General features: G+C 40.6%; 1 pseudogene; it reads right to left on the bottom strand.

Moving 5' to 3' along the window:
• Positions 1-2,651: 2,651 nt before the first annotated feature.
• Positions 2,652-11,286, bottom strand: LOC141795280 (high-affinity choline transporter 1-like; annotated as a pseudogene).
• Positions 11,287-11,698: the final 412 nt, after the last annotated feature.

Here is an 11,698-nt window from a genome sequence, read left to right as displayed (position 1 = left end):
CATCAAGCCATGGTATGACGTAGCTTATGTGAGCCGATGCTTCTAAGAAACAATAGATGAACAACTACTGAATCACAAGGAACAGCTGTGAAAAAAGCGTTGGACGACAGCTTCCGTTTTTATAAATTTAACTTAAGAATCAAAGGAACACTGTCAAGTACGAAAGTCTGCTGACGTCACGTCTGCTCCCACAGCTCCCGCCTCTCTTCCCTGATTGGGCCGGTCAGAATTTAGCCGAGTGAAATCGTTGGTCATTGGAGCCTGGTAAGATGGACCTGCAGGAGTTCAGAAACTGAATCAGGCAGGTCTGTCTGCTCTGCAAGGTTAGGCCCCAGCCACCTACGACCCTGAACAGGATAAGCAGTCCTGATAATGAATGAAGTAATGTCCAAGCCTGCTTTGTAGAAATGCTCAAAAACCAGAAGTAAGTAACAGATGTTTCAAGATCATTTACCTGGGAAGCACCACTTTGTACTGACATGGCTTCAGTTTGAAGCTAATAAATAGACTGAATAATCAATCTAATCTAGACAGACAGACAGACACATACACAATGAGCAAAATTAATAGTTTGATAATTTCATGCGTCATAACAAAGACAGAGGACATAACAGCCAAATTCATCGAGCTGCACGCCAAAAATGATGCCCTGGCGGTGGGCCAGGCCTCCAAAATGTGGGACAATCTTAAAAGAAAATCTAAAGTAAGAATGTAGAATTTTCCTGCATGCAGCGCATGTTCCAGATGCTGTCGAAGCTTTGTGTGTCTTAATCCGATATGTTGAAGTACTTTTCTTCTTGTTGGCATCCCATTGAAGAATATTTGTTTCTTGTTTTACACAGGAGCTACGCAACCCGCCAATGGGAACAGGGACGGGGGGCAACTTGGCCTTGGTATTCCCCCATACATGAGGCCATTGGGGCACGGCCCTCGATAGAGCCTCCAGTCCTGATGGACTCGTGTGGGGGAAAGCCTTGGAGCTGATGCTGCTGTGGCCTCCACTGATGGCCCATCAACAGCTGCAGCTTGTCGCCGGGCCCTGGAGGTGGAGGAGGAGGAGGAGGAAGAGGAGGAGGAAGAAGAAGAAGAAGGAGAAGAAGAGGCCTGGCACAAGCATGTAATTTCATGTTTACTTTCTTAAGTTTGTCTAAAGTTCCACTTTCTTTCATCTGCTGGTGGTTCTTTTGCCTGTTACGAATTGTTTTCTTGTCTTCTGTTAATTTTCTGTTAATCTTTCTGTTAAAGTTTTAATTCTTGTCCTGACATGTGTTGTATAATTCACTTTTACCCCCTATCTTTCTTTGGAAAAGCACTCCGTGTCCCTGTTTGAAAGAATGTTATGTAAGATAAATTTATTATTATTTCCAGACGATGAGCCACCAACCTCCTCCAGGCCTTGCACCCCCCCCCCCCCCCCCCCCAAAAAAAAAAAAAAAAAGCAGAGGCCCAACAGGGGGGCCTTTTTAAACTTTTTTACAGGAGGAGGCCAGAAAGGAGGATGAGGGGTTTGAAGCCCCCCCCCCCCAAAAAAAAAAAAACACTGAAAAAAACATCCAACTTTTAGAAGATTTAGTTAAAAAGTAAATCTATGTTTGTGTCATTTCATGTTGTACATTGATAAGGTTCCTGTTTTGGATTTTGTTTATGTTTTGTTTTCCTTTTGTCTAATAAATCTAGAGTTGGCCTGTCTGTGTTTGTTTCTATTTACCGATAGATTTTGGATATTTTCCAGGGATGTAAGCTCATGGTGTGGTCAAGCAGCTTCAGCCATATGTTCATAGGGAAAACTTTTCTCTCTTACCCAAGGACTGATGTTTTTTCTCTTCTGATTTTACAGGTGCTGTTGTAACATGCAAAGTATAAATTATTTCAAGTTAATCCTTTTCCACGCCAACAAACACGAAACCACACTGCCTTGTCTGAGGCCAAAGAACAAGGTTAAATGAGAACATAGTGTTAATGTCGGCTATCTCTATCTCTCTCTCTCTCTTACGCACACAGTCGTTGCAGGGACAAATGGGCCAGAGTAAACCCTGAAGTTAAAAAAAAAGAACATCTCATACAGAGGTTAAGCGGTTCAGACAGCTTTACTGTAATGCCAAACTTTTTGTTCACAGGTTAAACAGGTCTGACTTACAAATGAAGCAGTGCTATTAACAAAGTAGGAGGCACAACATCTCTCTGAATTCTGTTGCATTAGAGTGTATGTTCCATCATAGCTGACATTTAATTTATCATAAGGTCCCCCCTGTCACTGTGTTAGCTTCAGGATGCTAACTTTAGCTGTGGTTAGCCTGTTGTTTTAGCCTGTAATGTTACAGTAAAAGAGCTTCGCTGTTTCCTAAACATTGTGCATTTGAAGCTTGTGGCACCGATCTCAGAGCGGGGCGGTATCAGCAGTGGCTCATTTACATATGAAGGTCAAGCCCACTAAATCGGACTCTTCTGAACAGAGGGGCTATGAGAGCCTGGAAACAATGCTGCTGTGCTTGATTTATTAGCTTTTTGGATGAAAACATGTTACTACCATTTCATGAAGACATCAATGATCCATATTAAACTGCAGAAAAGGAGCTTAATTTGGGACCTTTAAAACAACTAGTTTGTGGTAACCACTCTGCCCTTGCTGCTGTGAAGATCAAACAAGACAGCTAACAGCTTGTGTTCATCATTGGCTTTGATGCTTCAGTCTGTGCGTCCGTAGATCCCCTTTTCTCATCCTCAGTTTGTTCTGTGTCACCACTGGTTGTTGTCAGCTGTTGTGGTGATTGCTTAGCCTTCACTTCAAAAATGTCCCACTTCTCAGGAAGCCAGCCTTTGTTGAAGAGCAAAGAAGTGATGTAGGAGAAACTCAAGATTACAGCAACAGCAGACAACATTGAGATGGCTTTAACTGGAGCATACTGGACATAAACACCGTCCTCAAGAGTGCATCCTGGGAAGTGTATGACTGGTGTTAATCTTAATTCTCTATCTCCACTGAGCAGCCTCAACACCAGTCCCACAAGGAAACCCATTACAGCCCCATAACCATTGGAGATGTCAAAGAACAGGATACAGAAGAGTTGAGGGAAGATTATCACGTAGGCCACATAAGCAGCAAGGAACCAAAATGTTACAACGCTGTTTTTCAGGCTGGTGAGGGATGAGCCAATTACGCCAAAAACCACCACTGTAGTACGAATCACCCACTGAATCTCTCTGTCTGAGGCCTAAAGATGAAAGATGAAACAGAGAAAAGTAAACAGCCAAAACAGGGTCTGATCAACAAAGTAGTATTTTCTTTCCTCCCCTTTATGTCTTTTGCCTCTTTTTTCAAAATTCCATGAAATGATGAAGCACATCAGAAGATGATTGCAAGCGTCTCACCTGAGGCCTGAGGATGTTCTTGTATAGGTTGGAGCTAAAAACTGAAGCTGCAGAAAGCAGCACAGAGTCAGCAGATGACATCACAGCAGCAGCTATACATCCAATCCCAATAATGGAGATGAATGGAGGTATGAGATGCTGCAGGACAAGGGGCATAGCCAGAGCTGCTTCCCCACGTTCATATTGTGATGGAGAACCATAAGTAGTCAGGTTCCAGTCTAGAACAAGGGCAAAAAGACAAACACTTCAGAAAATCTGCATTTATTCTGTTTGTGTAATTATCCACAGATTATTTTTTAAGGAGTTGTCAGGAGTCTTGAAGATTCTCTTGGGATGAAAAAATTGTTCAAGAGGAACCAGTGTTCTACAAAAAGCTGAAGGCTTTAAGAACTCTCACTGCTTTTTTCTTCTTTAGTGTTCACTCTGAGCCCAATGGCACCTTAACACTAAATCACAACTCCTTAGTTTCTTGATGTTCCACAATCACCATATGATCTTTCTTATCCACCAGTTCCACCTTAAACACCCTTCCTCACTTCCAATTCATGCCTCATCCCTCACCACCATCCAATATTCTCATTTTTCAGACTAAGTCTTTTATTTTTGGACTCCTCCAGTCCTTAACTCTGGGACCTGTGATAAGTTTCATTTTAAGTTAAGTTGCTCTAATGCAACCAAAAACAAGATTAAAAGGCCATTTTACCACCACAATTTAACTGCAAATTAATGGCACCTTTTCGAAGGGTCTATGGTCAACTTTACATATTCATGGTCCCTTTGCAGGAAACGTTAAGTCGCAAATGTCACCTTCAGATTCTTTCACATTCTTGCAGTATCTCTCTTGGCCTACCAGCTGCTGGTTTCTCCTGACTTGACTGAAGTGTTACACAGTTTGGTCAAATAGATATTTCTTTCTGACCGGGGGTTCATTTAACTAGCTCCACGTTTTTGCTTCCCTACCAAAAGTAAGAAGTTATCAACCATAATCCAGATCTTCTCCAGCTTTGGAGCACCAATCCAGGGAGCATGAAAAGTGTTGTTCATCAGCGTCTGGCTTATGTCCAAGGTAAAGGGGCTCATCAAAACATAAAAGGGACACAAATATTCTGTGGAGATGAATAAAATGTAAATCATAAACATAAAGCTCTAATTTCGTAGACCAGGCACAAGCGCAGGCGCACCTGCCCTGCGCCGGCCTTTGCTGCACGGACAGGGTGTGACCGGCGCACTTTGCAAGTTTCCTGCAGTGCCAAGAGAGGTGCATTGAAGGCGCAGAGGAGCGCAAGAGCGTGTCCACGCCTCCCTCTACGCAAATGGCAGAGAGGGTGGAGAAAAGCCGTGAGTGGGTTAAACACAGCCGAGCGCTGTTTTCACCGATCAAATGAGCGCCTCTCCTCGCCTCTAAATGCGCTGCTGCCGAGGTGCAGCGTCTGATTGGTCTGACTGATCCCTGACACAGCGGAAAGTGTGCTGGAAAGACCCGGTAGCGGAGACGGTCAGAGCTGCTGTCCCTGCAGCAGGAGAATGGACAGCGGGGCACATAGGAGGAAAAAAAAACACGTCACCGTGTGGGCCAGCTCCCGGGACAGATGTAATCTGTTCCTTTGTCATTAAGAGGAGTACAAAATTAAGAGACAGTTACACAGCTGGCTTATCCATTCAGAATACTTTTGATCCACCTGCACTCCTGGTTTGTCATCACCAAATAGCAGAACCTTTGGTGATATACTGTATACTCTCCCGATGTCTCCACCTCATCCTCCTTACAATAATGTACTCCATCTTTTTAGATCACATTAAAAATAAAGACTAAAACAGAAAAATATGGGAAATCACGGGTAAATCCTGAGTGACAAAAATGTATTTTGTCTCTTTTTTCTTCGTCTTTTCTCTCCCTCTTTTCTTTGAATTAAATGAAATGAGAGAACCAGATATATACTCAGTATCAGATGTTAAGGCTGTTTGTTGTTTAATTGTAAGATGTGCATCAAACTTCCAGCTGCCGTCAGGTTAACTTTCCATTATGACAAACGGCTTCAATCTGACATCAGATGTGATGGGACAGTTAATATAGATACAAATGTAAATGCTGGCTCAGACTGTTACATTAAATAGCGATTACTGTGATTGTTTATTGCATCAAAATGTGCCTGACACTCTGGAAACCTGCCTCTGAGGCTTTGTTGACATGTGTGCACATGTGCGCCTGTCACCAAACTACATCTGCGGAGGGTGTGCTCCGCTTTGCACCGAGGATAGACCAGGTTGGAGCTAGCTAGCTTTCAGCGCACTTTTTTGGTACTGTTTTTGGCATGAAATTGTCAATGCACCAACATGAATATGCCAACACCTCCCCCTGGTGCGCCGTCAACTCCCCCTGGCGCGTCGTCACACCCATCTCTGCACAGACGGTCTACCAAATTGTCAAATTGGCAGCGCACGGTGGTGCACCGCACGAAATTAACACTGCGCCGGTTGCGCCAGGCTTGCACCCCCTGCACTACGCCACAAAATTAGAGCCCATAATTTACAATGTTTGGACTGATCGGAGTCGATTTATCTATTAAAAACAAACAAACAAACAAACAAACAAACAAAAAGGATTTCTTCAGTGCTTACAAAGCCAAGGAACATGAGGACAAGCTGTATAACATCAGTGTAAGCCACAGAGTTCAGACCTCCCAGCAGTGTGTAGGTAATGACAACAGCTGCAGAAATCCAGATGCTAACGGTGTGAGATATATCGAAGACCACAGCCATGGTTCCTCCTGCAAAACCAGTTGTGTTGGGCTATTATTGTCATTCTGTGCATATTTTACTCATATCAATAACAAATATATATACAAACAAGGGGTTTTATTTTAACGCGTTAATTTGATTAATTAATTACACAGCAAATTAACGCGTTATAAAAATTAACGCAGATTAATCTGGATATCAAACCCGGGAGGCGTTCAAAGACCCACTTATTTTCAAATGTCTAGCATTTACAAACCGTTTGTCCTACATGGAAAAAGTGGTGTTCTTGTCAGATTTTCAAATTTCTGACGGTCCCTGAATGTATCACACCTGACATCATGCTCTGAACCGGGGGAAGAGATAGCGCTGTTAAGGGGACTGCCGTTCACATCTCGTTCATTCACACGTCCTTTTTGAAAATCTACAGAAAATCAACCGTTTGCTCTAGCTCAATTCTGTAAAAAAAACAGGTAATTTTACACTCTCTACTACATCGAAGAAGCCCTGAATGATCGATAAATGTCTTGTATTTAAATCTAAAGAATTCTTAGAAAATTTCCTTCTATCTTCCTGGTTTCATGTTTCAGCTTGGGGCTGCTCTGCACCAATGAGCAACAGTTTGTGTGTTCAGAGCATGTAAAACTGAAAATACTTCACTCTCCTTTTTGATCCAAGACTTGAAAAAAAGTGTTTTGTACATAGTTCCTCACAGTTTTTAGCCAGTAGCCCTGGTTCTCCTGTCCTCATAGAAGTATAGAAGTTAATATTGCAGTGAAAATTGAGTCCACATTGAGTAAAAATGTGAACAGAAGCAAAAATCGTCCCAAAAATCAAATCAGCTTATCTTAGGTGCAGGACTGTGTAGATTTTGTAAAGATAGAACCATAACACTTTTTTCATTTGTTCCTTATGCCTCAGGGTACCTAAGAATGTGTTATATATATTTCCACCTTATTTTTTAATTGTTTTTTTTTTTAATGTAATTCTAATGTCCTGGAATTCAAATTCTTTATTTTGGGACCTTAAGCAGATATGAGATTAAAATGCGATTAATTAGATTAATTAATTACAAATCCTGTAATTAATTAGATTATTTTTTTAATCGCCTGACAGCACTAATACAAACCAAAAATCAGATGGAAGCATTTTCAAAAATGCAAAATAAACAAATAGATAAATAAATAAATATTTCTCAGAAAAAGTTACCCAAACCAATCAGTGGTAAGTGAAGCCAGGCACAGTCCAGCTGTTAGTACTTTCCCATACTTGATACGAAATGGATCTATCATTGTCACAAATTTTCTTTCTCTCATTGGTTTGGCAAACACCAGGCCACCTTTATTTAAGATATGAAATAATGCATGACATTTATCAAAAATTAATTGTTGAAACAAAAACAACAAACCAACAAGGTAAAATGCATGAACAACAGAAAATTCTGAAATACATTTGCACAACAATATGTGGGGCATCCTGGGCTGGAGATCCCTCTTAGCGAAGCTTTTTTGTATATATTAAATATTAAAACCTGTGCTTAAAAATTAGATTTCAATGGTGTGAGATCCCTACTCTATCCCATAGGTTGACAGTTTTCTTCTGTAAATGATGGCTTTGATGAGGGCCCTAAAATTTTAAACAGGAAGTAGACAGGACATTGTTGTAAGAACGACTTGAACAAACTGTAGAGTCACAAAACAAGCCATGCAGGCTCCTAATAGAGTGATATAATGTTTTTTTAAATGTTTAAACAGTGGGCATAGTTTATTGGCTAATTTAGCCACACCCTAAATCAGGCCCATTATCTTCAAACATTCAGCCCCTGGAGCCTGGTTTACCCAGACACAAGAGCTTGTGTATCAGGCCTGAAGCTCACAAAAAATGCATAAAACTCATTTTGGTTACATAAATGCGAGTGCTAAAGGAGATACAATAGGTGTGATTGAAAAGGGTATATATATGTATGCACTCGACTATCATCTCACCCCAGAGAGAATCCCAGTTGATGTCAATCCCAGTTGAAATAGTCTGGGCATGCCTCTTTCCCCCTTTCAAGTTTGTACTGAAAAAAATGTGCACATGTGATGTTAAGATGGCTCCTGGCTATGACATGTGTTAAAGTACTAGTTAACACTAAGCAGGTGTTGCCTGTTAATGAAGTTCAGGAAAGGTATGTTAAGTCCAGAAAACTGCAGGACTGACAAGTGCAAACAGGTCTGAAGATGGGTAAGGAGGGGGAAGCCCTGGGTGAGTTGCACTGAAGAGGAGTGTCACTGTACTTTGGTAGGTTGAACGTTAAACTGTTATAGCTGATTTATTACATGTCTTCAGTGTTGGATTAATGTGCTGAAGGTGACATAGAAAGTCTTTTTAGGTCAGTGTTACTTGCTCTTGTACGGTCTGTTCTTGCTTACCAATCATTAGTGCTGCGCAGTATGCAAAAGTCATAATGATTGTCCAGGTTAGTCCCATGGAGGGCAGATATACCATCTCTGTTGTGCAAACAATAAAGCCTCCTCCAACCCATGAAGCTACAAATGGATTGAAACACACAAACACACAAGTAAAATAGATATAAAAAGAGAGTGCAATAAACAGAATAAAATCATCTAGTGCCACTATCCTAAGAGTCAAACAAAATCAGCTCAGTAACATTTCCCAAACCAGATGTAAAGCTTGTATAGAGGGTGCTATTTGTTTTTAACTGGCTGTGTTGCTACATCAGAGGTCATGATCACACATGTGGATGCTGAGGCTTGTGGTTGATATTTCAACCATCGTCAATGCGGACATTTTAGTAATGGATTGTGTTCAGCAACCCTAGTAATAGAAGCGTAGCAGGTGAATGAACTTTAGCTTACTGTTTACTCAAAAAAAAATATATATATATATATAAAAAAAACAAGACTCAAACCATGTGCTGGGTGTTGAAAGTAACAGTGTTAAAAGTTGTGACATTTGATAATTTTTTAAGGGTGCATCAGCTACAGAGCTAAGACAGGAAGGAAGTGTTGAGGAAATTTCAGGAATCTTGACACTTGATGAAGAAGAATCAGGAGACTCAGATGGCTTAGGTTGAAAAGTTTTTATAGCTCGATAGAGGGGAAGAGGACAGACAGTACACATGGGTGCCCAGAGTAATGGAGAGTCAATTCTGACAGACCAATCCATGTGCTCAGTATTTATCATTCCTGAGATTGGGATTGCTATGTCTATCTATGAGCCAGTGGGTTCAGCTTAGCTTGGGATCTCAATGTGAGAAACAGTGTTCGAGGAGACAGGAATGTGTGAATCCAATCCAACTCAGACGAGAAACACACTGTAGATAACTGTACAGATAGCAAATTCAGGGATTATTGTGACACATATAGAGACAATTTACAGAATCAACTAGGGAAAGGCATTAAGTAATATGAAAATCCCACCACAGGAGTGCTGACTGAGGAAAGTTTGTCAGCTCAACAATGACAGGCAGGAGAAGCGTCTATTGCCATGAAATGCTAAATGCCTTGCCATCACTAGGACCATTTTCTTGAAAAGTGTGAACCTTAATCCTTTGAACTAATTAAGTAACCTCCCATAAATATATTCTGATACTGGCAAAGTGTTTGAACTAATCCAGATAACTTTTTTTTTTTCATTCCACTAAGCTACACTGTAAAAAGGGAATCTTCAATAAGCTGAAGAGATGCAATAGTTTTAATCAATCCAACTCAATATTTTCAAGTTAATATTTCCAATGTTTTTTGTGTATCATATCAACTTGAAATTCTGCATTGCCACAACCAATAAAAATAAGTAGTTGGACCAACTTAAATTAAATGCTTTAACTGGTCACACCTAAATACAGTTCTTTGAAATGAAATAAACAAGTTCATTTAACACAATTTAAAAGGTCAAATAAACTAAATATTTTAATTATTTTTAAATCAACATTTTGCATCAGCTCAACCTAAAGTTTTAAGTTTTTTCAACTCAATGATCTGCAAAACCCAAAAGGACAAACCATGGATGAGGAGGGAACACTGTGGATGAGACCCTGATGCACATTAAGATACCACACAGGGACAGCGTGTCTGTGCTCCATGGCATGGACCAACTGGCTGTCTGTGCTTCACGGCATGGGCTGCCTGGCTGTGCCACACAGAAAAGGCTGCTTGGCTGTGTTCCACGGCATAGGCTGCTTGTCCTGGTTGCCTGGCTGTGCTCCACGGCATAGGCTGCTTGTCCTGGCTGCCTGGCTGTGCTCCACAGCATAGGATGCATATTCACTGCATTCCCTCCTCACTCACGGTTTGAAATGAGTCAATTCAATAGGCTGTAAATTAAACTTTACAAGAAGACAAAGTAAACTCAACTTAAGATTATTGGTCATATTTACTCACCTTTTTAGTGCAATTGTTTTCCTAGATTCTTTTAAGTGAGCTCAACCTGTCACATTTTTACAGTGCAATAAAGTGTAAAAACACCTTGTCAGATTTTACTTTGAGGTTTTGCAAATTATTTAGTTGAAACAACTGAAAACCTTAATTTGGACTGATACAAATTGTTGACTTGAGAACAATCTTTTTTTTTTTTTTTTTTTTTTTTTTTTAGTTCATTTGACTTAATCAATTGTGTTGATTGAAATTATTAACTTCATTTCAAATAATATCTTTAGGTGTGACCAATTGAAGCAATAATTAAAGTTGATCCAACTATTTTCTTTTTTTCAGTATAGGTTGTCTGTCCTCTTTTTCAACAAGCACAACTGAGCTAAAGATATCATTACGTGTCATAGTATTTTATACAGGCTCTCAAAAAGCAGGGGCAGGTCATATTTCGCCAGAAAAGACTATGAGCATAAACCTGATAAAGTTAATACCATAACAATAACCATGCTGTTCGATGACTGGGTAGTTTCTGTCATTCATGCAGCCTTTGCACCTTGAAAGAGTCCATTCGTTATAATTGTGGTCCAGTAATTTCTGCACAATTTTGCCAGCTGAGTGTTTCTGACCTGTCATCGAAGGTCCCCACCACCCAGCCAATGCTGCGGTTTCCCAGTAGAGCCATATCCACTCCAGAGGCTGCACTTCTCTTCTGTTCCTTTTTGGATTTGAAAGAGGCCCAGATGCTGGTCCCAAACACCAGCAGGTAGAAAAACCCCATAGCTACCACTCCTGGGATGTTGACAGCCATAATGGACCTTCCCCACTCTCCAAAATTCAGCTGTGGAAGGGACTGATTAGTTTTTAGAAAAACTTTAAAGAAAAAAAGTTCAATTGTTCTCCCTGGTGAGAATGACTGGTTTTAAGTTTTATTGCTTATCAAAAATAAAAATGTGAAGCTCCCATTTGACAAGCATTTCAGACACTGAGAAAGGCAGTGTCACACTTGGTGTACACATTACACAATGTAGTTTAATATTGCACTAAAGTAATGTAAGCTCCACTTGATTCAGTGGACTCTCAGTGAGGTCAGTGGAGGTGAAGCTGGACGCTGACCTGATTGATAGCTTATTGTTCATATATGTGTTGCCTTTTGTCTATAGTTTATAAGAGACAGAAAATGTGGGGAGGGTGTAGGCGAAGATTTGTCTCAAATACAGTTG

Source organism: Halichoeres trimaculatus, unplaced genomic scaffold, assembly GCF_033239565.1.
Source record: "Halichoeres trimaculatus isolate MK-OKI-2021-1 unplaced genomic scaffold, fHalTri1.1 fHalTri1_scaffold_8, whole genome shotgun sequence".
Lineage (NCBI taxonomy): Eukaryota > Metazoa > Chordata > Actinopteri > Labriformes > Labridae > Halichoeres > Halichoeres trimaculatus.
This window is presented reverse-complemented; position numbering and strand designations above follow the sequence as displayed.